General features: G+C 42.5%; 1 long non-coding RNA gene across 4 annotated transcripts in view; it reads left to right on the top strand.

Annotated features, from left to right (window-relative positions):
• The window catches only part of LOC135226982 (uncharacterized), an 89,788-nt gene extending 67,133 nt beyond the window's left edge, over nucleotides 1-22,655 (top strand). For all 4 annotated transcript variants that reach the window (XR_010317325.1, XR_010317326.1, XR_010317324.1 and 1 more), the window contains 2 exons: nucleotides 19,335-20,363; nucleotides 20,820-22,655. This is a non-coding gene — a long non-coding RNA (uncharacterized LOC135226982). The remainder of the gene's footprint in view (nucleotides 1-19,334; nucleotides 20,364-20,819) is intronic.
• The last annotated feature ends 1,181 nt before the right edge of the window (nucleotides 22,656-23,836 follow it).

Below are 23,836 nucleotides of genomic sequence, written 5' to 3'. Positions count from 1 at the left end.
AGTTTTACGGTTAGCGAGTTTTTTCCGTCCCCGAGACGGTATTTGCCGTTTTTTAGGTATAGATACGTTCTCGGGGGCTGGAAGCATGGCAGCATGGTCCTGCCGCATGTTGGGTTCGTTCTTGGTCTCCCATACCTAGAACACACCCCTTATTATTTTACGCTCTATTTTGATTATCCGCGTTATTACGTCTACTCAAGTTGTTATACATGTATGTATTTCACCTTTTGTAGGCTTTTTTCTATCCAGACCCTAGTTCAGGTTCCTTGTATCGGCCCCTGACTAGCTTTGAGTGGTAGACTTGCCTTCGGGCTAGTCGCACACTCCTGGATTTTTTCTCCTGCTGCTTTTATTTTACCTTCTTTCTTTCATTTTATTATATATTATATTTTTATGTTTTGTTGTTGTTAGGTTAGTTGGCGTCTGGCTTAGCCTAGGTCCTGGCTCGTAGAGCCTAGTCTACCGTTGATCAGTTCGGTCGCTTCCTCATAGCTTCTCTCTGATCAGTTGGTTTTCGCCCTATGGGCCTATATGCTAACCGCTTTTCAGTTCTGGTTGCTTCCCGATAGCTTCTCTCTGATTAGTTGGTTGGCCTAGGCTTGGTTACCGTATCTTAGTTTACCGCCTCGTGGTCACTACGTGATCACGAGTCAGCCAGGCGCTGCCAGTCCCCTTCCCCCTCTCCCGCTCTCCCTTAGAGTCGGGCGGGGGTGGGTCGGTCTGTCCTTGCTCGCCCAGCATGCCCGAGCCTGCCTCCCCCTTCCCCTCCACCGGAGGGGCCTGGGAGTCCGACAGTCCCTGACTGGTTCCGACCTCTCCGCTTCTCGGCTCGGCCCTGGTAGTACGTTTGTGGGGGGCTCTGGCCTTCCCCCCCTTCCGTTACTTCCTTGTCTCGTCCGGGTTAGCGCGAGTCTGTATGTCATCTCGCCCTTCCCTCCTTACTAGAGCTCCTCCCTATCGGAGTCCTGGTATCCAGCGGAAGGGTATAGTCCACCATAGTTTGGGGACCGGAGCCATACAATAGGTCTTTAACTAACCGTACCGGATTGCTGAGTTACTACACTCCGCTTCACTGGACCTAGTCCGGTTACTTGCATGTAGGTTTTAAGTTATCTTTAAGTTTATCTAAGTTTCTTAAACCATCCCCACCCCTCCCTTAGTAGTTACCGGATCTCTCCGGGATTATAGCCTATTCAGGCCATGCAGGGAGGGGTTATGCCCAAATTTTTCCGAGCTCCGCCACGTAACGGAGTTCTTTTGTCCTTAGTCTGTAAGTTGTTTTACCCCTTTAAGATACTCATGTGTCTTCCCACTTACAGGCCACCAACTGTGAGCATCCGGGATGTTTCCGCTACACTTCAGGACCCCTGTGGACACGAAGTTTGCGGTCCCCATGCTCCATTGCGCGCACTCCGCACGGGGACATCCAGGTCTGGTACCATGAGACGTGTACCATATGTTACGATCTGGTGAGGCCAGCCTTTTGGGAAGGCGTAAGTATTCCATCTCCGCATGCCGCTCCGCCTCTGTTACTTCTTAAGTTTTCATCATTACTTTAACTTAGGCATCTAGTTTAAGTTATATCCTAAGTTTTAGTTTTAAGTGGTTCTTAATTCTAAAATATATCCTCTCTTACAGGCTCCGGCAGTAAGAGATACGGCATTGGCTACCCTGCGGGCCTGGGTCGGAGGTTTTGGCAAGAACGCCGCCAAGGGTCAGCCCTACATTCTGGAGAAGCGTTTAGCTTTGTTAATCTTCCCCGGAGGCAAGGCGACTGGATACGTCGATCCGGTAGAGGCGGACCCCTCTATTGCCTTTATCCAACAACAGCTGGCGGCCGTCCTTGACTGAACAAGACCAGGATATCTCCACGGATGTCGCAAACCCTGGATATAAATGTTGAACCTATGGTAGGTATAGACGACCTGTTTGGTCGAGGTGTAAGTAATGCAGGTACCCAACGGGTCCCCCCCTTGGGAGTGACTGTTTCTTCTACCCCGTGCAACTTCACCATCCTTCCCAGGCTTTACCGGTGATGAGTTATATACTCCTCCAGAGGCTTCGGTTAGGCCTAAGATCAAGTCTAAACATATGACTTTGACTAAGACGTCATCGTCCTCGAAGAAGACGTCCTCGTCTTCTTCTTCGCGTAAGTCTCCGGCTCGTAATCGGCCTCAGACAGGTCTAAAGGGTCTAGCTGGCCGGCTCAAATTCATCAAAGAGTAAGCCTAAGGAGAAATCCCGTACCCCGGCAGTATACCCAGTCCCCACTACCTTTGGTGCCTATTCAGAGTCTCCCCTCCACCTCCGCAGCAGCTCCGGCTCTGGACACCAATGCTGGCCTGTTGCAACAGGTGGGCGACTTGGTAGGCTCCCTTAAGACGAGTATGGAACATATGATATCTCGCCTGTCGGATAGGATAACTTCTCAGGATACTATTATAGCCGGCCTAAGAGAAGCCCCCCTTGCCTCTCCCTCAACCTCTAACACTAGTGGATCTCAGCTTCCCCCGTATGACTCGCTGCCCGCTTTCTTCCATGAACAATCCCTTAGGGAAGAGTAGCGTCATATGCTCCCTTCCAAGATGGTCTCATCTCCATACCGGAGTTTGGAACTCGAAGAATAGAGGACTTCGAGTTCTACCCGGAAGGCCTACAGCCTCCCTTCATAGGCTACGCTAGGCTACGCCTTCGGCTATGGTTAGAGATGACAGGGTACCAAAGGAGACAGTCCTCTATTCTCGGACCAGGCCCAACGAGAATGGCTTAGATGTCTAGACGACATGGACTGTTCGAATACCAAGATCCAACCATTCAAAAGTCCCTTTACCATTTTCACGATGGATGAAGGTACCCCGCTCCCTTTCCTTACCAAGATAGCGAGGTCGACCATCTCAGCAGCTCAGAAAGGGGAACCCATGCCTCAGCTGAAAGAAGCAGATCCCACTTCTCCGTTGCTCCCGTCAATTGGAGAATTATGGGAGGACTTGCCTAACACTTTCACAGCTGGCAAACTCAAACCTGACTGTGCTATGGAGCAGTTTGGTGAAAAGCTGCCCAGGCTCCCGGATAGTCTTATTCAAGCGGAGTTTGACTCGAAAACAAGACTAGCCAGGTCAATCAACCTGATGGCTTATGTCTGAGGTAGCAACCATGGCTTATGGTTCAGAACCAATTTTTAAGCTTATGACCAAAGCCCTGACTCAAACGGTGCAGTCAGACATGTTCGAGTTTGCCACTGCTAGAACAAATTGCAGGAAGCATGTATTGCTTGAGGCAACCATTCGGCATGAACCGAATAGGTTACTTTCTTCTAACATCTGGGGCGCAGATCTCTTCCCAGAGGCTATGGTAAAGGAAGTACAAGCAGAGGCTACGAGGTTGAACAAAGCCTTAAGGACCGTTGGGGTCTTATGGCTAGGAGAAGGCAAGACTTGACACCAAAGGTAAGGGACAAAGGAAGCCTAGACGTTTCCAACCTTACCAAAAGAAGCAGCGCGCTTCCCTCAACAAGTTCATACAGTGCCGTTAGTGCAGACAGCTCAGCCCTCCACGTCTAAAGGCCAATCACAGCCTATTTATGTGATATCCCCTCAGCCTCAACCCTCCACCTCATACGCCATCTCTCCAGCTTACAATCCAGCCTTCGAGAGTCAAGCTTCTCAGAAGTATGACCGCTCGAACAAGGGAGGCAGAGGTAAGCGGTCCTTTCGTGGGAGGAGGATCGGGAGGTCCCTTCAATAGGGGAAAGCACTTCAGAGGAGGTCGAGGGGGTTCCTACCCAGACCGAATGAGGAACTTCAGGTAGGAGGGAGGCTGTTTCATTTTCACTTTCGCCACCGGTGGAACTTCAGCCAGTGGGCTCAGAGCATAGTGTCAAAAGGCTGGGTTGGAGCTGGTTGACGAACCCACCTCCAGACAGACCTTTCCGTCAACTTCCTTCCAAGGATTGACAGAGTACGCAGAGGACTCCTTCAGAAAGGAGCTATAAGCAAAAGTCAAGAGATTAAAATTTCAAGGTCGCTTGTTCAGCGTCCCAAAGAAAGGCTCAAACAAAAGAAGGGTAATCTTAGACTTGTCCCGCTTAAACTTAGCCATCCGCTGCGACAAGTTCAAGATGCTCACGATCTCACAGGTGCGGACCTTACTTCCCGTGGGGCCGTCACCACCTCTATCGATCTTACAGACGCCTACTATCATATCCCTGTTGCAAGACACTTCCGTCCGTATCTGGGATTCAAGATAGGAGACCAGACGTTCTCCTTCAAGGTAGTCCCGTTCGGGCTCAACGTGGCACCCAGGGTGTTCACGAAGCTAGCGGAAGTAGTAGTGCAACAGCTCAGAGCTCAAGGGATTATGGTAGTAGCTATCTCGACGATTGGTTGATCTGGGCCCCATCAGTCGAAGAATGCAACAAGGCCACACTGAAAGTGATCCAATTCCTAGAATATCTAGGATTTCAAGATAAACAGATCCAAGTCCAGACTCACCCCAGAGTCAAACTTTCAGTGGCTAGGCATTCAATGGAATCTATCCTCACACACTCTGTCGATTCCATCCACCAAAAGGAAAGAAATAGCGAAGTCAGTCAAGCAATTTCTAAGTCACAAACTAGCATCGAGGAGAGCTCAGGAAAGAATCCTCGGCTCTCTCCAGTTTGCTTCAGTAACGAACATCTTAATGAAAGCCAAAACTGAAAGATCTAACCAGGATCTGGCGCTCTCGAGCAAATGTCAGGTCCAGGGACAAGCTATCCTCAGTACCTCTGATTCTAAAGAACCGGCTTCGGCGCGTGGGCAAAAGTCAAGAATCTGTCAGTGTCAGTCCCTCTTCAGTTCCCTCCACCAGGGATTACCATCCACACAGACGCGTCCTTAAGCGGCTGGGGAGGGTACTCCCAGGTCAAAAAGGTGCAAGGAATTTGGTCACCCAGTTTCCGTCAGTTCCATATAAACGTACTGGAGGCAATGGCAGTCTTCTTGACTCTGAAAAGATTACGCCCACCAAGGGTACTCCCACATAAAGCTAGTCTTGGACAGCGCAGTGGTAGTGCATTGCATAAACAGAGGAGGCTCCAAGTCACGTCATCTAAATCACGTCATGATAGCCATCTTCTCCCTGGCAGACAAATTCAGTTGGCATCTTTCCTCCACCCACATAGCTGGAGTAAGAAACGTCATAGCAGACGCCCTATCCCGATCAGTACCCCTAGAGTCGGAATGGTCTCTAGACGAGAGTTCGTTCCAATGGATCCTTCAAAGAGTCCCAGGGCTACAGGTGGATCTCTTCGCATCACAAGCGAACCACAAACTACCCGTGTTATGTAGCCCCCAACCTGGACCCTCTGGCTTACGCCACGGACGCCCTGGCTCTGGACTGGAACAACTGGGAGAAGATTTACGTCTTCCCTCCAGTGAATCTCCTTATGAAGGTCTTAGACAAACTCAGGACATTCAGGGGTCAAGTGGCTCTCTCAGTAGCCCCAGACTGGCCGAAGAGCAATTGGTACCCCCTGATCCTGGAACTGGGTCTTCGTCCCCTTCGGATCCCCAGTCCCAAGCTCTCCCAGTCAGTACAAACGAAGACTGTGTTCGCTTCCTCAGGGATTCTCAAAACCCTAACTTTATGGATTTCATGAAGTTTGCGGCAAAAAGAGATGCGAATATTGACCCTCAGAATATTCTTTTCCTGGAATCCCGATAAAAGGGATTCAACTTTGAGGCAGTATGATGCTGCCGTCAAAAAGTTAGCAATCTTCCTGAGAGAGTCAGATATCAGAATCATGACAGTTAATTCTGCTATATCCTTTTTCAGATCTTTATTTGAAAAGGGATTTTAGCAGCTAGCACGATTACGACAAACAAGTCAGCATTGAAAAAGATATTTCAATTTGGATTTAACATAGACTTGACAGATACCTATTTCTCGTCTATTCCTAAAGCATGTGCTAGACTTAGGCCCTCTGTCAGGCCTACGTCAGTTTCATGGTTCTTAAACGATGTTCTAAAATCTGGCTTCCGAAACCGATAATGACACATGCTCGTTTATGATGCTCCTAAGAAAAACTCTGTTTTTTTTTATTAAGCCTAGCTTCAGGAGCAAGAATTTCAGAACTGTCGGCTTTATCCAGAGATCCGGATCATATTCAATTCCTTCCCACAGGGGAATGTGCTACTTTCTCCGGAACGTAGCTTTTTAGCAAAGAACGAAGATCCTTTGATGAGGTGGGAACCTTGGAAGGTACTACCCCTTCCACAAGATGTTTCCCTTTGTCCGGTTTCAACCTTACGAGCCTTTCTATCCAGGACCTCCTCTTCCTCATCGGGGCCCCTCTTTTAGGAGGGAAAAAGGTGGTACTTTATCCACTAAAGGCATCAGGCAACAAATCCTGTACTTTATCAAACAAGCCAATCCTGACTCCTTTCCAAAAGCACATGATGTCAGGGCAGTAGCCACCTCAATTAATTACCTTCTTCCAACATATGAATTTTGCTGATTTAAAGAAGTATACCGGATGGAAATCGCCGACAGTGTTCAAACGTCACTACCTTAAGTCCTTGGAAGCTCTGAAATTTCCAGCAGTAGCAGCGGGTAACATAGTTTCCCCCTGAACCTCTAGCTAGATTATAGGTAGTAGAAGATTCAGTCCTCCTTTCTACCTGCCTCACCCACAGTTCGTCTATTCCTGCCTTGTTCATTAACATTTACCTATCCTTGTGTCTTAGCTGCTCTATTATTGTATAGTGCCCCTTTTGTCTGGTTAGGGACACTAACATCTGATACACATACTGATCTCATAGATGTTATCCCCTTTTATTTTTATGCTAGGGGATACATCATAACGCAATGGTTACGGGTTTTGTATATTAAGTCATATACATTCTAAGATATTTTATTTTATCATTGATCAAATATTTATGTAAATTTATACTAATTGCTATTTCTATTTTTGATACATGTTGTTACACAGATTTATTGTGATAGGTAATCATTGTACCTATTTGTATTTATGTAAATTACCTTATATTATTAACATAATTAGATCTAAGGGTAATTTAAGCATATTCTGATTTTGTTTTACTGTGTACTTGTATCTTGTTAGCAATTATATCCATTCTTTTATTTTGTATCTTTTATTTGAGACCTATTTTGTTTTATTATATCTTATTTACTTTGTTTACAATCTTGTGCTGTTTCTCTGGTACGATTTCGCGCAAGCGACACGAGCTGAGCCCAAGAAAAAGGATTTTGACGTAAGGAAAAAATCTATTTCTGGCGATTGGCTCGTGCCGCCAGCGAAATACCCCCCCTACCCATCCCTTCGCTCAAGATTGTCTGCTAACTTCAGGATGGCCACTAGAGGCGCAGCAGTCGCAAGCATGGGGGGGAGGGTGTAGTAGTAGTACAGCTGCTCCTCTGTGGGACGGCTCCCCTCTTGGAGGGTTTTGTAGTGGGAGATTTCTATTGGCATTTGGCTCGTGGTAGTGGTCTCACTCGCCTAGTGTTCATACCGACCCAAGGACCCTCCTAGAGGGTGAGCGAGTCAGTCATACTGGACCTTTTTCTTTATTTTATTTATTCTCTGGTATGTGTTTAGTACATTTACCCTAGAAATAATAGATTAAAGGATATTTCGCTGGCGACACGAGCCAATCGCCCAGAAATAGATTTTTCCTTACGTCAAAATCCTTTAATAGTAGTGGTAGTGTAATTACAGTAGTAATAACATTAAGGCTAAAATTAATTCGAACTTCATTATTATTTTGGCAGTATTTGTATATAACTTCTCTGAACAATGAAGTCATACAAACGCTATTTGTCATAGATATCGTAAGTATTGCTGTTTGTTATTGGCGACGAAGCGTAAACGAAATACATAAAAGCATTTTTTACCTTATATATTATCGTCATATCTTCATAATAAAAAGGCTATTCGTGGAGTAATTCCATATCAGTGAAATCAATTTTATCTATGCGAGGCCAGCCAGCTAACAAAATGTACGTACGTATATGAAAATCAAATTATGGTAGCGTTCACAGCAAGATTATTTTTCGAAACTTTTATATTAATAACATTACCTTAATATAATTTATCTAGCCTAAATCCCCCAAAAACCGCACCAAAATTTACCACATTGGCAACCCTGTTACCTCCTATTCTGTCCGCCAGTTGGCAACACTGTCATTGACAGATACGAAAACCTTCCCTCAAAATCAGTTGTTAACGAGCGCCCGTGTTGTTTACATCACGGCGCTCTTTATAAATTTCCTTAAACATTTTTTGTGCCTTTAAAGCTTTTCATTATTTGTTAAATGAGACTTTATAATGAATTACCACTCACGCATTACATTCACGAAATAGTGAATTAACTTTGATTTCTGTTGTGGTTCTTATCTTAAATTACGAACTTTTGCGTGACCCGGAACTACTGACCTGTCCAATTCTACAATGGATTACCAAGAAATTACGATGCTTCCTTCTGCCAGCAACATCAGAACTGCCCGGTTTGTGGGACAAGGATGAGTAGCAGGAAGTATGAACCCCATGACATTTGTAGCTCTTGTCGTGGACAGGTTTGTGACTTGACTTCTCGTTGTGACGTTTATGTAAGCCCTGGTCTGACGAGGATATGACTGCTTATATGAAACGCCAAACAATCTTGCAGCGTAAAAGATCGGTTAAGGAGAAAAAGAAATCGATTGCTAGAACTGTATCTAACGAATTCTTTGACTTGGGCGCTCATGATTCTGGCTCTTCGGTTTTTCGGTATCGTACGACTCCGATTCCGAATTAATTGATGCTTTGCCCCCTGTACAACCGGTAATTAGTGAAGTTATTTCTGATGTAGATTCGAAGATTTTGGCAATGGAAACTACCTGGAAACAGAATTTTAAGAAATTACAGCTTAGTCTAGATAGAGATATTTCTGCTAAGTTTAACAATCTGTCAGAGAATTTTCAAGAAGCCTTTACTAGAATGTCTAACACACTTTTAGATTCATTTCAGCTCCTCGTCAGGTACCTGTCGACAGCACCATGGGTAACGGTGCGACAGATACCCCGGCTTGTGAACCCCGTCGTGGCGAAGGCCTAGGGGGATCCGGTCCGGGCAGGTGCCTAACGAATCTTTACCCAACGTGTCCCCTGTTAGTCCCGTAACAGTGCCAAAGGGCGCTTATTTAGGAGAAGGGGGGAGGGATATTAGTGTCAGACCTAAGATAGCTAGTCGTCAGGATTTTACTTCAGAGGAAGTTTCTAAGTTAGGATCTGACGATGATGATGATGATGACGCGGATTCGTGTGATATTGATGTTTCCTCGAATGGATGTCCATGATGTAGATTCAAGAAACTTTTTTATATAATTTTGAGTTTTCTTCCTCAGGCGAGGCCTAAAGAGCAGAAGCAGCCTCCGCCTCGTTGTATTACAGAAGGGATTTTTCTTGACGGTCCTTCCCGGTCACGGGAATTTTTACGTTTTCCCTTTGCCCAGAGGTTCGCGAGAGTGAGGGCGGACGTTGCCACAAACTTTCGAAGGTGATCGGAGAAGGGAAGAGGAAGCTCTCTTCTCTCACGACACCGGAGAGGAGTTTACCAGGTGGCGGATGATTCTTCATTCTCTCGACCCCCCAAGCCCAAATCCTGATTTTGTCAGACTTTCAAGTCAACCCTTGCCTTCTAAGGCTTCAGTCTCTGTCTCAATTGAAGATTTTATTGCTATGGAGGCTGTTTATGAGCTCCTTACAAGAAGCTCAATCCTTCAATATGTGGGTCCTCGGAGGGCTTTTAATGTATATCAAGGACCCCGGGTTTGTTCCTCCTGATGCTCCTCTTTTTGAGAAATTCTGCTCATCCATTTCAATCGCTTCTGTACATCAGAACGAGCTTGCTGCTTCAATGCAGGCCTTTCTTGTTTCTCTAAGGCGTAACCTGTATTTGTCGCAGTTACCCCCTCTGTATTGGAGATTCAGAGAAACCCAAGTCTGTTGTCCTCTTCTCCTTTTGGCGATTTCCTTTTCGATATTTCTGTGCTTTCTGAGGTTTTGAAGGAACATCAAGGTGATGCCTCTTCCCAAGCTCACTGGGCCTTATCAAGAGCTTTTTCCTCTGGTCTTCCTCCCGTTCCTTCAAGGAGTAAGCGTAAGTTTAGGACCAGATCTGTACCTTCTGCTCCAGCCCAACAACCTCCTTCTGGCTCTTTTTTTTGTTTTTTTCCAGAGTATCATCTCAGGTTGCTGGTGCCTTTCTTCTTCATCCTCTGGTGCTCACCCTTTGAAACGCGGAGAGGTTCTGGTCGTGGCTCTAAGGGCAGAGAAAGAGCTCAACCTCCAGGAGGACCTTCTTCTTCTTCTTCTTCTTCTTCTTCCTTGTCTCTGCGTAAGAATTTTTCGGAAGTAGGAGTCATCACCTCGCCTGGAGACCGCAGTAGGAGCTTGTCTCTCCCGCCATTGGTCAGCTTGGCAGGGGAGAGCGGTGGATGCTTGGGTGGTGGAGGTCCTGAAGGAAGGTTACGAGATCCCTTTTGTTTCCAGACCTCCACTTTCCAATCGTCCTCTCGAGTTCAGCAGTTATTCCCCTCACTCAATCAGGGGTCAAGCCTTGGAGAAGGAGCTTTCGGCCCTCTTGGAGAAGGATGCCATAGAGCGAGCTCCTCCTTCTCCCGGGTTTTTACTCTCGGATGTTTGTAGTTCTAACGGCCTCGGGTGTGGCCTGGCGCCCCCATCATAGATCTTTCGGTTTTGAACAAGTTCATCTAAAGTCCAAGTTCAGGATGAAGACGGTCCAGACTGTTCTTTCATCCGTCAGGAGGGGGACTGGATGATTTCCATCGATCTGCAGGATGCTTATCTGCAAATCCCCATCCATCCAAGAAGCAGACCTTACCTTCAGTTTTTCACGGACTCGGGAGTTTTCCAGTTCAAGACCCTTTGTTTCGGCCTCACCACTGCTCCACAGGTCTTTTCTCGGGTGATGGCTCCTGTTTCAGCTATTCTGCATCAGTTAAACGTAAGGATGCTTCGGTATCTGGACGATTGGCTAGTCCAGGCCGAATCTCTAGAGAAATTTCTCCGGTCGAGGGAGATAGTTCTGTCTCTTTGTGTCGAGTTGGGCATTCGTGTCAACTTCGACAAGTCCAATCTAATCCCTTGCAGATCATGACTTATCTGGGGATTGTTTTGAATTCCCAGATTTTGAGGGCTTCTCCCGCTCAGAAACGGATAGACAAGCTTCTGAGTCTGATCGAAGAATTTTTGTCCTCCGTAACGCAGCCAGTTTCTCTTTGGAGGTCTCTCCTGGGCCATTTGTCATCCCTCATCCCTCTGGTTCCCGGAGGTCGTCTCAGAATGAGGTCCTTCAGTCGACACTTCGCCAGTCATGGGATTTCGTGTCCGAGGACACGATAGTCGCCTGCTTCTCCACAATGTCGGAAGGATCTCTGTTGGTGGATGCAAGTTCACCGCCTCAAGTCAGGGACATCTCTTCTTTCGGTTCCTCCGGACCTAATGTTTTGGTCAGACGCCTTGGATCAAGGTTGGGGCGCACACCTGGGCTCCGAAGCCGCTTCGGGCCTTTGGTTAGAGGCGGAGAGAGGAGCATGTCAATAAATGGAGGGAACTGAGGGCAGTGTACCTAGGCTTCTTTCATTTCAGGAACAACTGTTGGAGTCGGTTTGTTGCGATCTTTGTCGACAACACCACAGCAGTCTCGTACTTGAGAAACCAAGGCGGCACACGGTCGGATCTTCTCACTCAAGAAGCCCGATCAATCCTGTGTTGGGCAGAAGACAGGGGGATTACGTTGGTCCCTCAGTTTATCCTGGGCCATCACAACGTCTTAGCAGACGCCTTGTCGAGACCGAACGAAGTTCAAGGGTCGGAGTGGACACTTTGCCAGGAAGTCTTCGACAGCCTCAGGAAGAAATGGCCTGTCACAGTCGATCTGTTTGCCACCCCACTGAATTTTCGGTGCCAGATATTCTTTGCCCCTTACCAGACTCCTCAGAGTGCCGGGACAGACTCTCTTTTGCAGGACTGGGAGGGACTTCAAGCCTATGCTTTTCCTCCGTTCTCTCTGGTGAGGTCAGTCCTCAACAAAGTGAGGGCAACCAAGCGTCTGGATCTCACCTTGATCGCCCCCTTCTGGCCACAGAAGGAGTGGTTTCCCGACCTTCTGGAAGCACTGGTGGAACCCCCCATTCGCCTGCCAGAGAGACCAGATCTTCTCAAACAACCCCATTTTCATCGGTTTCCATCAGAGGCTCCACATGCTTCATCTTCATGCCTGGAGACTGTCAGGAGGTTCTCCAAGCACGAAGGGTTCTCCTCCAGAGTGGCGCGACAGTTGGCTCTTGCCAGGCGGCAATCAACCAGAGTAAATTATCAGGCTAAATGGTCGGTTTACAGACGTTGGTGTAAGTCTCAAGGACATTCAATTTCTAGACCTTCCTTACCGAAAGTAGCGGAGTTTTTAGTTCATTTACATCATGACAGGGCCCTGTCACCTTCGTGCATTAAGGGTTATAGGTCTATGATTTCCTATGTTTTTAAGGCAAGGCTTCCTGAGATCTCTTCATCTTATGTCATTAGAGATTTACTTCGATCTTTTTCCCTATCTCGACCAGGCCGCAGTGTTCGCCTCCGACATGGGACGTTAACAAAGTCCTTCAAGCCTTAAGGTTCCCTCCGTTTGAGCCTCTGAATTCTGCCAAATTTAGGGACCTCTCTTCTAAGACACTCTTCCTTGTCTCACTGGCTACAGCCAAGAGGGTGGGTGAACTGCAAGCACACACTTTTCTGGTTGCCAGATCTGGACAAGACATGATTTTGTCCTACCTTCCTGAATTTGTCGCAAAGACTGAATCGTCTGATAATCCCATTCCCAGTCTTTCGTACTGAAGTCGCTGGTTGACTTTGTTGGTAATTTAAATGAGGAATTAGTTCTTGCCTGTTAGGGCGCTCTCATGTTATTTACGCCGCCACGAAGGACATTCAGGGTCGTCCCCGTCATCTGTTTGTTTCACCCCGAAATGTCAAGAGACATATTTCAAAGAATGGTGTATCCTTTTTTCTCAGAGATCTGATCGTTAAAACTGGTGGTTCGGCTGCTGGGGAAGACCAGACGCCGAGAGCACACAGTATTAGAGCAGTTGCTACATCAGTAGCTTTTATGAAGAACGTCTCAGTCGCCAAGGTGCTTGAGGCGGCGACTTTGCGTTCTAATTCTGTTTTTTGCCTCTTTTTATTTTTACTTGAGGGATATTTCTCTAGTTCTAGCGACCTTCGTTCTTTGGGCCCGTTGGTGATGGCAGGACAGATGGTCAGACAGGAGAATTAGGTAGTCTTCCTGTTTTACGTTTGGTTGCTACCTGTATATTATTCATTAATTTTTGTTTTGTTGTATATATTTTTTGTTTTTGTATTATAACCCATGGCAGTTTTTGACGTAGTTATAATGGGAATTAGGCAGTTTGGTATTTAGGTGTTTTTGATGACAAGGACTGACTGCTTGGCAACTCGTGCTGCTTCCATTTTCAGTGTGAAATGGTTCCAGCCACTGGGTTGTCGGCACTGGCGACTACGCTTCTCCTAGAGTCGATGCTGACCTAGGACTAGCCACTGGTTCGCTTGTCCTGACGACTCCTGCTTCTTCCACTGTCCTGGACAGGGAATTAGTCGATGGATCGTCTGCTGTCATCTGGTGACTCGCTCACCATCTAATTTTTGTCTCACCTGTCTTCTCGGAGTCAGACACTCGTGTGAAATCAGGCGACAATTAGTAGCCCTGAGTTTCTTGTTGACGAAGTCGGTTGCGTTGATACACCCCCGATGATCGTGTAACATGAGACCAGGTTGGACTGTCAGGCATTCGTCCTTCGGGACCGAATCGCCTTTTTGCTCCGCGCTGCTTTCTCTTGGCACCAGAAAGCTCTAGTTAGGAGTTGCTCATGAGCAGATTCGTTGCTGGCGACTTCGGGTTGCGTTAATACACCCCCAAGGTTTGCTTAGCTTTGAATCGCCCAGACAGTCCAGACACTCATCCTTTAGGGAAAGAATAGTGCTTGATAGTCTTCAGGGTGCAGCCTTGCTGTCCGCAATTCGTCTGACTGGTCACCTGGTCGGTCACCTGACTTTAGTACAGACGGACTGACTATGCACTTACTCCTTGTCCTGTGCTACCGCAGTTGGTGGCATTATGGTAGGAGACTTTGAGTTGTTAGTATCTTTGACCTTGGGTTGAGTTTTGACTGCCTATGATATATATTTCTTTGTTTGTTTTCTCCTATTCTGTCCGAAGGGGAAATTGTATTCAGATTCCCTCCTCCTTTTCAATGTGGTTAATCGGGCTAGATAAATTATATTAAGGTAATGTTTATTAACATAGAATTTTTATTCTAAAATTAATATTAATAATACTTACCTGTATAATTTATCTAGTCCCACCCATCCTACCCCACGATCTGCCTATCACAACTGATTTGAGGGAAGGTTTTCGTATCTGTCAACGACAGTGTTGCCAACTGGCGGACAGAATAGGAGGTAACAGGGTTGCCAATGTGGTAAATTTTGGTGCGGTTTTGGGGGATTTAGGGCTAGATAAATTATACAGGTAAGTATTATTAATATTAATTTTAGAATAAAAATTCCATAGTACTATTCATGCTACGTAGTAATAATTTTGTTTGGAATATACGTAACATTAATTTTCAATACAAAATATCATTGTTATTTTGGTAGTGAATAATAGTTTTAGAATTATCATACATACACTGCATTGTTATGGGTTTGTGGCAGTGATAAAACAACCAAAATAACGTTCTCCTTTAAGTCGTCATATCTTCATAATAAAAAGGCTATTCGTGGAGTAATTCCATATCAGTGAAATCAATTTTATCTATGCGAGGCCAGCCAGCTGACAAAATGTACGTACGTATATGAAAATCAAATTATGGTAGCGTTCACAGCAAGATTATCTTTCGAAATATTTATAGTACTATTCATGCTACGTAGTAATAATGTTTTGGAATATATGTAACATTAATTTTCAATACAAAATATCATCGTTATTTTGGTAGTGAATAATAGTTTAGAATTATCATACATACACTGCATTGTTATGGGTTTGTGGCAGTGATAAAACAACCAAAATAACGTTCTCCTTTAAGTCAACGCGTTTAGGAAAAACATGACATAGAATCGACTTTGCGACTTCGTTCACTTTGATGTTTTTAACGATACAATAACTATCATTTGTACTACTAAAACCATCTTCACATAAGTAATTTTTTGTAAGATATGTGTTGTTGCAAAAGCTAGCTTATACATAAAAGGCTTTTATAATTTAAGTCATCTTAGATATACATATGTACCCAAACTCATTGTGGGGAAATTTACTACTGTTTCCTCGGATATTGAAATACTTTAGCATCATTCAAACACTTTAATAATATAATGCATAAATACTAGGCTATACATATTTACATCATATACAAATACTACATACAGTTATATACACATACTTTTATATACAAAGTTAATCATATGAGTAGTGATCAGACAACAGCTGTGCACTGGACTACGTACGTACTACTTGGAAGATAAAACAAACAAAAATTTTGTTGTTGTTAGTCGCCGGGATAGATTAACATTTTTCCAGAGATTAAAGAGCTGAATTTTGTTTTGAAGGTATGTCAACCGCGTTAGTAAATAGGTATCATCTTCTAAGGAAATTTTTTTTCTCTTCTTTTTGCGGAAGAATCTTCAAGCCATTTTGCATTCAAAGTAATGAGAAGGAATCATTCTATTCTTCATGTAATCAGTAAAATACTTACACTAATAAAAAACTAAAAACTACGTACTGTATGCAAAACACATACATCATCGTTAGCTTCGTGTGTGTAAACGTTCATTCTAAGAAATTACAGAGTAGTATAACTAACACCTGATTGGTTGGTTGGTAGCCATGGAGATCTGTTATCCAATGACTGCCCTCTGCTTCTGTTCTATTTATAGACATATGCCATGGATGGCACTAGGTTTGAACGTTACCATGTTCGTGATTTTCTGACTGCTGACGGCAAAAATTACTCAATAATTTTCTTTATATAATTATTCCTTCGTGAAAACAATAATATAATATGATCATTTTAACTTTAACGTATAGTGGTATGAAAAACACCAGTGTGTCGTAGCGATGCGTCATCAATATAGTGGTATGAAAATACCACATGGTGTTGTAGCGATACGTAATCACAAAGTACAAATCCTTTTCCCGGACCATCCTCAGAATTTTACGACTCTTCAACTTCAAGATCGATATGGTGAAATATATTATATAGTCATACTTATTGTTAAAATTCACAAGTTGAACTGCAAAACATTATTATATTTTGATTGTTATGTACATATATTTTTTTGTGTTTTACGGAATGTTTGTTTTGAAAATAATACCTATTAGTGAACATATGGTATTAATTGTCCCACTATTTTATTATAGGTGATCTTAATTATCTCACATTCATTTAACAGTATTATATTAATATTTATTTAAATAAACTGTAATTAATAAATAACAATAATGAAAAACATAAAGGGAAAAAATGTTTTTGCTGCAGTAGTGGTGTTTGTTGATTATGCATCTGACCTCACATTTCCAAAATCTGAAAAATTCCAAAAACCGAAACATCGGAATGTGTGTGTGCTGCACATTTTTTTAAACGCACACAATGTCTACACATTTACTGATACCCGTTGGTGAAAGACTCAAATTACAGTACGTACGTATTTATTCCTGAGAGAGAGAGAGAGAGAGAGAATGATTAAGGACTCCAAGGCGTGTTATTTTTACAATTATTTTATTATCTTGGGATTTTTTTTAATCTTGAGATTTTCTATTCAATTCTCGAGATTAATAAGAAAATTACCGTAACTTGACTAGCATCAGCACACATCTGAATGACTCGGCCATTAGCAGGCTAAACCACCAACCTTATGAACTTGCATGATACATGAGATACATGACAAAACCACTGTTTATTGGTGAAAATTTGGGGGTCGCACGATATGGGAGATTGCACGTTATTCGAGTATATACGGTATGTGATTTTTTTTAGCCTTTTATGGAACAAAATCTAGCAAGAAATTGCCATTCCCAGTTGGCAACACTGGCCTACTCACGTTTGTCCAAGTTTTGTTTGTTGTTGTTATGAAATGTGGTGTGCGGCGCGTTCTTTAAATTGTACCCATATAAACGAGTTAATTATGTGGCATCCAAAAGCCCTGATTCTTTTACTCTTATGGGAAAGACGCCTAAAGGTCAGATGAAGGTTTTTACGTGGAATATATTAACGTGTTGTGACGAAGGGAAGAGATGTTTCGCTGCATACTGCTGGTAGCATTATCGTTATTATATTACTGGATTGCACTGCAAAATCGTCGCCATCTTTTATCAACATAGATTGTTGGTGAGTACCCATATGATTTACATAATTTTGATAGTTCTCTTACCACTCATCCTCTCTTTCCTTGTAAAAAAAAAAAAAGAGGCCCACCATGCGTATGTAGGCTTCTAGCTGTAATCCCTAGGCTAGTAGGCTACATATGTACAGTAGTACATATACTACATTTATTTTTTAAGGCTAATTTTGTACAATAACTTTAAAACTGTCTTGAATTTAGTTTTAGGTGATAGTTGAAAACATATTTGGTGTTTGAACTAAAGTAGGCAGTTATAAACATTGGAATAGTGGTCTTGGGTGGGTTAACTATTAAAGTAGGCAGTTTTAAGCAATTTTTGAGGGGGGTATCAGGATAACACGGGTATTTACTTATCACGGGGGGTTCTGGGCCCTATCACCCGTGGATAACGAGGCCCCACTGTATTCCCTTTTTCTGACTCCTGGTCTGCTTCCAGAGTCCTCGAGGTCCACCTTCAAGGTGGTACTTTGTTTCTGTTCCCACCTGATACTTGTGGTGATTTGTTGATGTTATCTAATCACTGGCCCCCTTGGGGTGTGACTAATTGTTAATCCCTCTTCTTGAGGGTGGAGCTGGTGACGTCACCAGAAGTCTTCAAGTTCCGGCAAAAGTTGAAAGGTTAGGCCACATGTGAAACTGGTAGGGAGTTTTTAATGGCTGTGCTTAGATGAGAACTTTGCGCATGTTACTGTTCAAGACTCTTCCTGTGACTAATTCTCTCTCTCTCTTTTATATTTATGCTATTCCTGACATTTTCCTAGCTATCATTACATCGGTTACTGTGGCCTAACTTTTCCTATTGAGCGTTCATGTCTCATGGTAGTGACTCAAAGCAAATACTAACAGAAAATTCCTTTAACAGCCTAGTATGTACTGTATCTCTTATTTGAATTCATATTAAAATCAAACCCTAATAACCTGCAATGACACTAAAACACCAGTCAGAAGCCATCCCGACAGAATTACTGAAAAGAAGATGGGATACAATTAGGTAATGCACTTCGAAAACCCAGCAGTTATTTTCCAGGTCTTAATTCTTTGAATTTTCATTCGTAATCTATGTACCTCCTGTGGCATTTATAACTACTCCCAATGTTCCATGTGACAAAGTAACCACTGTTAATTTAGGCATGATAGTGTAGCAGTATTGTATACTATAATATACAGTCATGGGAAAATACATCGACATGGATATAAGATGTGGGTGAGACTAGGAATAACTAACTACCAGAATTCACACAGAATTATTATAGCTAAATGGCCACGTTTTCATGAAATATCGTGTGTGGTATCAAGGCTCGGAGCTACCTGTTCAGATTTCTGGATGCTTCTTTAAGTAGTTTTTGGACTTGAGGCTTATGATGGCAAAGCTGGATCCACGTGAAGTTGAAAGGTTAAGCTTATCCATATGAGGAAATTGAAATGAGAGCTCGAGTTTTGGAGCCATATCGAAAATATCTCATGAACTAAATCCTCAAGATGTTCTCTGAACTTGAAAGTCAATTTGGATTTGCCTTTCTTTTCAACAGCTGTTCATTCCTCATACTGTGGCTGAGACTGCAGGTTGAGGATTTCCAGTGTTTAATGTGTCTCCGTTTAGTGTGTCTCCTTCTTTCAGTGTTACTGTTGCTCTTTTCTTTTGTCCATTTCCAGCTCCATGTTGTTTCTACGTAATTTGTTATTTAAAGTTTTTCCCCTTCGGTACTGAAAAATGCTCATAAATATTCCTATATGTTTTCTTCTCTTCTTTGCTTTATGTTTATTAAGAAATCAAATATATGTTTTTTATTTATATATTGAAAAGGCATGAACAGAGTGGTCTTGATACTTTTTAATAATCTATAATTTTGTGTTTATTACAGATCATGGTTCAAAGAGAAGTGAAAAGACCAATGTGGGTGAACGAAACTGATGTTTGAAATTAAAGCGCGGCTAGGCCGAGTAGAACTACAGGAATAAGAACTGAAACAGAACAACAACAAGCAATCTGTCTCCAACAGCAAAGAGAGAGAAACAGACGTGGAATAAGAAAGGGAGCAGAACCAATGAGAAAGACAAAATAAAGATAGAGGCAGAAGATGAGAGAGATGGGCAAATTAACAGTCGGAGAGAGAGACAAAGACAAAATAGAGAGAGACACACAGAAGTGGAGAGAAAGTGACTCAGTCAACAGAACAAAACATGAGAAATCATTTGACGAGGAGGCAAAATCTCTAAATGTTGGATGTATGAATAAGGTTTGTCCTCACTGTAGAGCTCAGCTGTTTCTTGAAGGAACTGCCAATTTTTGCTGTATTGAATGGAAAATTAGATTAGAAAATATCCATGCTTTCTCCCCCACCTGAAATCCATCATTTATTCAGCTATGATCAGCTCATTGCAAATAAATTTAGGAAGAACCCAAGAAGTATAACTGTCTTTTCCAAATGACATCTTTTGGAGCCAAAGAAATAACTTCTAGAAATGGTCGGAATCCTTCTGTCATAATCCAAGAGCAGGTTCATCATTATATTGGATCACTAATTACTAATTCCTGAACCTTGTGAACAAGGTAAATAATCCATCTATATTTTTTGGATTCACAAGAGAGCACTGAAATTAGAATGAGAGTTATTAGATGTTCTAAGACAACACGACCAAGGAAGAAAGAAACTTTCCTTTAGCAAGAAGCAAAATTGCACCTAATAAGAGGCCAGCTCAAGAACATGAGAGGAGGTTCAATAATCAACTTGCCAATGAAGCGTCTGCCATCATTCAAAATAATAATGAGCCAACATCATCCTCATGGCATATTTTGCTTACTCAGAGAGGACAACTGCAAACTATATCCGAGTCCCATCAATCATATGATCCTCTTCAGTACGTCCTTTTCTTTCCTTCTGGAGAGAACGGTAGGCATCAACAAATGCAAATGACCAATAACAAAAAACTGACTCCATTGCATTATTATGCATAACGACTAATAGACCATGAAAATGAATTCAATCATCTGACTCTGGATTGAGGATTTGCCAATTCCTGCTTTGACTTTGCTTTTTCTTTCGTTTCTTTTTGTTCTTTCTCTCCAGTGTTTAATGTGTCTCTCCTAATTTCAGTGTTATTGTTACTTTTCTTTTGTACATTTTCAGCTCCATGTCGTTTTTTTTTTTTTTTTTTTTTTTTTTTTTTTTTTTTTTTTTTTTTTTTTTTTTTTTTTTTTTTTTTTTTTTTAAAGCTAAGTATTTTCTTGCAGTACTGAAAAAATACTTACTTATATAGTTCCTGTTTTGCTTTATTTTTACATTGAAAAGGCATAAATAGAGTGGTCTTTACAGTTTTTGATCATCCATGTTTTGGGTTCATTCCAGATCACGGCTCAAAGAGGAGTGAAAAGACCCATATGAATGAACGAAACTGATGATAGAAATCAAAGTGAGGCTGGGCAGAGTAGAACCACAAGAATAAGAACTGAAACAGAACAACAACAAGCAATCAGTCTCCAACAACAAAGAGAGAGGAACAGACATATAATAAGAGGGGAGCAGCACCTAAGAAACCATTGAGAAAGACAGACAAATTAAAGATATGTAGAGAAGCAGAAGATGAGAGTGATGGGCGACTTAACAGTCGGAGAAAAAGATAAATGAGCCACCATCATCTTCACGGCACATTGTGCTGACTCAGAGAGGAGGACAACTGTAAACTGTATCATAGTCACACCGATCATATGATCCTCTGCAGTACTTCCTATTCTTTCCATCTGGAGAGGACTGTTGGCATCAACAAATGCAAATAACCAATAAAAAAATAAACCTTGAAAGCATTGCGTATTATACATATCGTTTAATGGACCACGAAATTTAATTCAGTCATCTATTAAGAGGTGGGCAGAACTGAATCCTCAAGATGTTCTCCAAACTTGAAAGACAATATGGATGGGTATTCACGCTCAGGTTTACCTGTCAGTCTACCCACAACTGTTCGACAGATGAGTGTCCACACACAAAAAGTAGAACTATCTGTCAGACAGTCGATTCAAGGACATTGACCTCATTCCTCGCCTAGCCTTCATTGTGGCAACAACTATACGGCAGCGTTAGAAACCCCACTGGGTGATAAGGACTTGGAGTTACATAGACTAGCTGCTGCAGCAATTCGCTTCAAAATAGGAAAGAAACAAAAAGGCATAACAAAGTATGGTCTAAATATTGCCTATTAAAGAGGGATGTCTATTCTTATACAATGTTAATGAATAAGGTTAAATTAGACCTGGGGTTTGGTTCAGTTATTTATGAAATAGACTGTGAAGCCTACTTTCACTAGTAACACCTTTCATAAAAAGGCAGAACACTATACTAGGCTTATACCAAATTGTCTATCGCATGGAAAAATATACTATTTTTATTTTTTATCATAAGATTTTGATTCACAATGGTCTACAAATAGGGGAGAGCGGGGCTAGTTGCATCAAATTTTACATTTCCTTCTACAGTATTGTGTAACATTCATTTAATTTAAATTCAGTTGTCATATATAAGACCTCATCATCGAGTTCACATGCGTAGATATTAATAAAAATAATTTCTTATATATTTAATTTTGATATATAATTAAAAATCTTTTTGATGCAACTTACCCCATCTGCGGGGCAAGTTGCATCAGTATGAGGGGCAAGTTGAATCATAAGCAAATTATAATTTTTGAGATATTTCAATGATAAGTAAATACAAAACCACTGCACGAGGTTTCTGAACAGTTTTTACTCCACTTTCATAAACATTCCATGTCTTGAGGTTCAAAATTTATATTTATCCATGAGAGAAGACAGCTTGGAGAAAAATAACTACATTATGTTTGTTGAAACTTGTAGCTCTGGCCAAACTTGTCGCTTCAGGTTGTCTAATTGATAGTACATGTCCATGTCGCCTCATGAAACCTGAAAACCAGTCTTTTCCAGCGTATTTATCATTGCACCAATTATCAGGCATTTTTATCTTTGCTTCATTGGCGCACTTATAAGCCAGTTCCTTGACTTCTCTCGGAGAAAGACCAAAATAAATTGCTGCTGCTGTTTTCAGATAGGATACTAATTCTTCTTCCTGTTCATATGTAAATACTTGTCTTGGTTTGGCATATCCTACATGTGCATTGTTTTTAGCAGTGTTACCAGAGGTTTTGTGAATAAATCGTTGTAAGGTTGAGTAGTGGACACCAAACAGTTGTGCGGACACTCTCACTGATTTATTCTTATTTCGAACAAAATCAGCGGCCTCCTGCATTAATTGGGTTGTTGCTGAACCACGTTCAGTCTTCCTCTTGTAGTTCCGAACCATTTCTGAATTTAATAAAATGAGTTGAATGCATAAGAATATTTTAAATAAAAGTAATGTAATAAATTTACTAATGATTCAACTTGCCCCCTGACAACAATCAAAATTTGATTGCCAGCTAGATATATACTAACGGTCATTCTAATGCAAATTTGTAAGGAAAATAATTGCATATAGAACAGAATTATATAGATATTTTCAAAACACTGCTACTAATATATCATAAATTCTACTACTAATTTATCATAAATTCAAGAGCTCTTGCACAATTCGCCTCTCTCTCTCGCAGCTGTGTCCGCACGGACCAACACACATTTGAACCGCTTGTCAGCCTACTACAGGCTCCGAGTTGCCAGTTATGCCCACTGATGCAACTTACCCGCGATGCAACTAGCCCCGCTCTCCCCTAGCACTGCATGGTCTAACAATGAAATGAATAAAGTCCATAGTACATAGTTTATTCATATTCTGGTTGGAGCGGCTGAGATCCTTCCCAGGCACAGTTCAATGGTGAACTGTCATAAAATCGTTGGTTACCCATCCACATGTCTGTATCGTTCGCAAAAACATTTGTGTATGGGCTTGTCTGAATGCAAAAGTGGGCAGAGTTTCGTGTCTGAACAATCTCAGCGGAAATCTGTCAAGACCAGGTTGCTGGCTTGCGACTTAAGTCTGTCATACACAGGGCGTTCAATGTATGTGTTTGTCTGCCGATATAATGCTATCGCGCACATCTCTTCTAGAGATGATGTCATGTCTTCCCGAGACAAAATCTTTGTTCAGACTTAAATCAGTGTGGAGATCGTTCATACTGTCTAAATAGTGTGTGGGGGTCGATATCGACAATCGTTCAGCATACGGGGCTTTAGGTTATTCCATCAGTTCTAGTGAGTGGACTGACTACGCCCAGAAACTGTCGTCAGCACGTATGTTTTAATGACTTTCGATGAAATGACGGAGACTGACAGGTAGACCTGTGCGTGAATACCCAGCCTTTCTTTTCACCAGCTCTTCATTCCACATACTGTGGCCGAGAGACTGAATTGAGAATTTGC

Source organism: Macrobrachium nipponense, chromosome 15 (assembly GCF_015104395.2).
Source record: "Macrobrachium nipponense isolate FS-2020 chromosome 15, ASM1510439v2, whole genome shotgun sequence".
Classification (NCBI taxonomy): domain Eukaryota; kingdom Metazoa; phylum Arthropoda; class Malacostraca; order Decapoda; family Palaemonidae; genus Macrobrachium; species Macrobrachium nipponense.
Note: the sequence above shows the minus strand (reverse complement) of the source record. Positions and strands in the feature narration are given on the sequence as shown.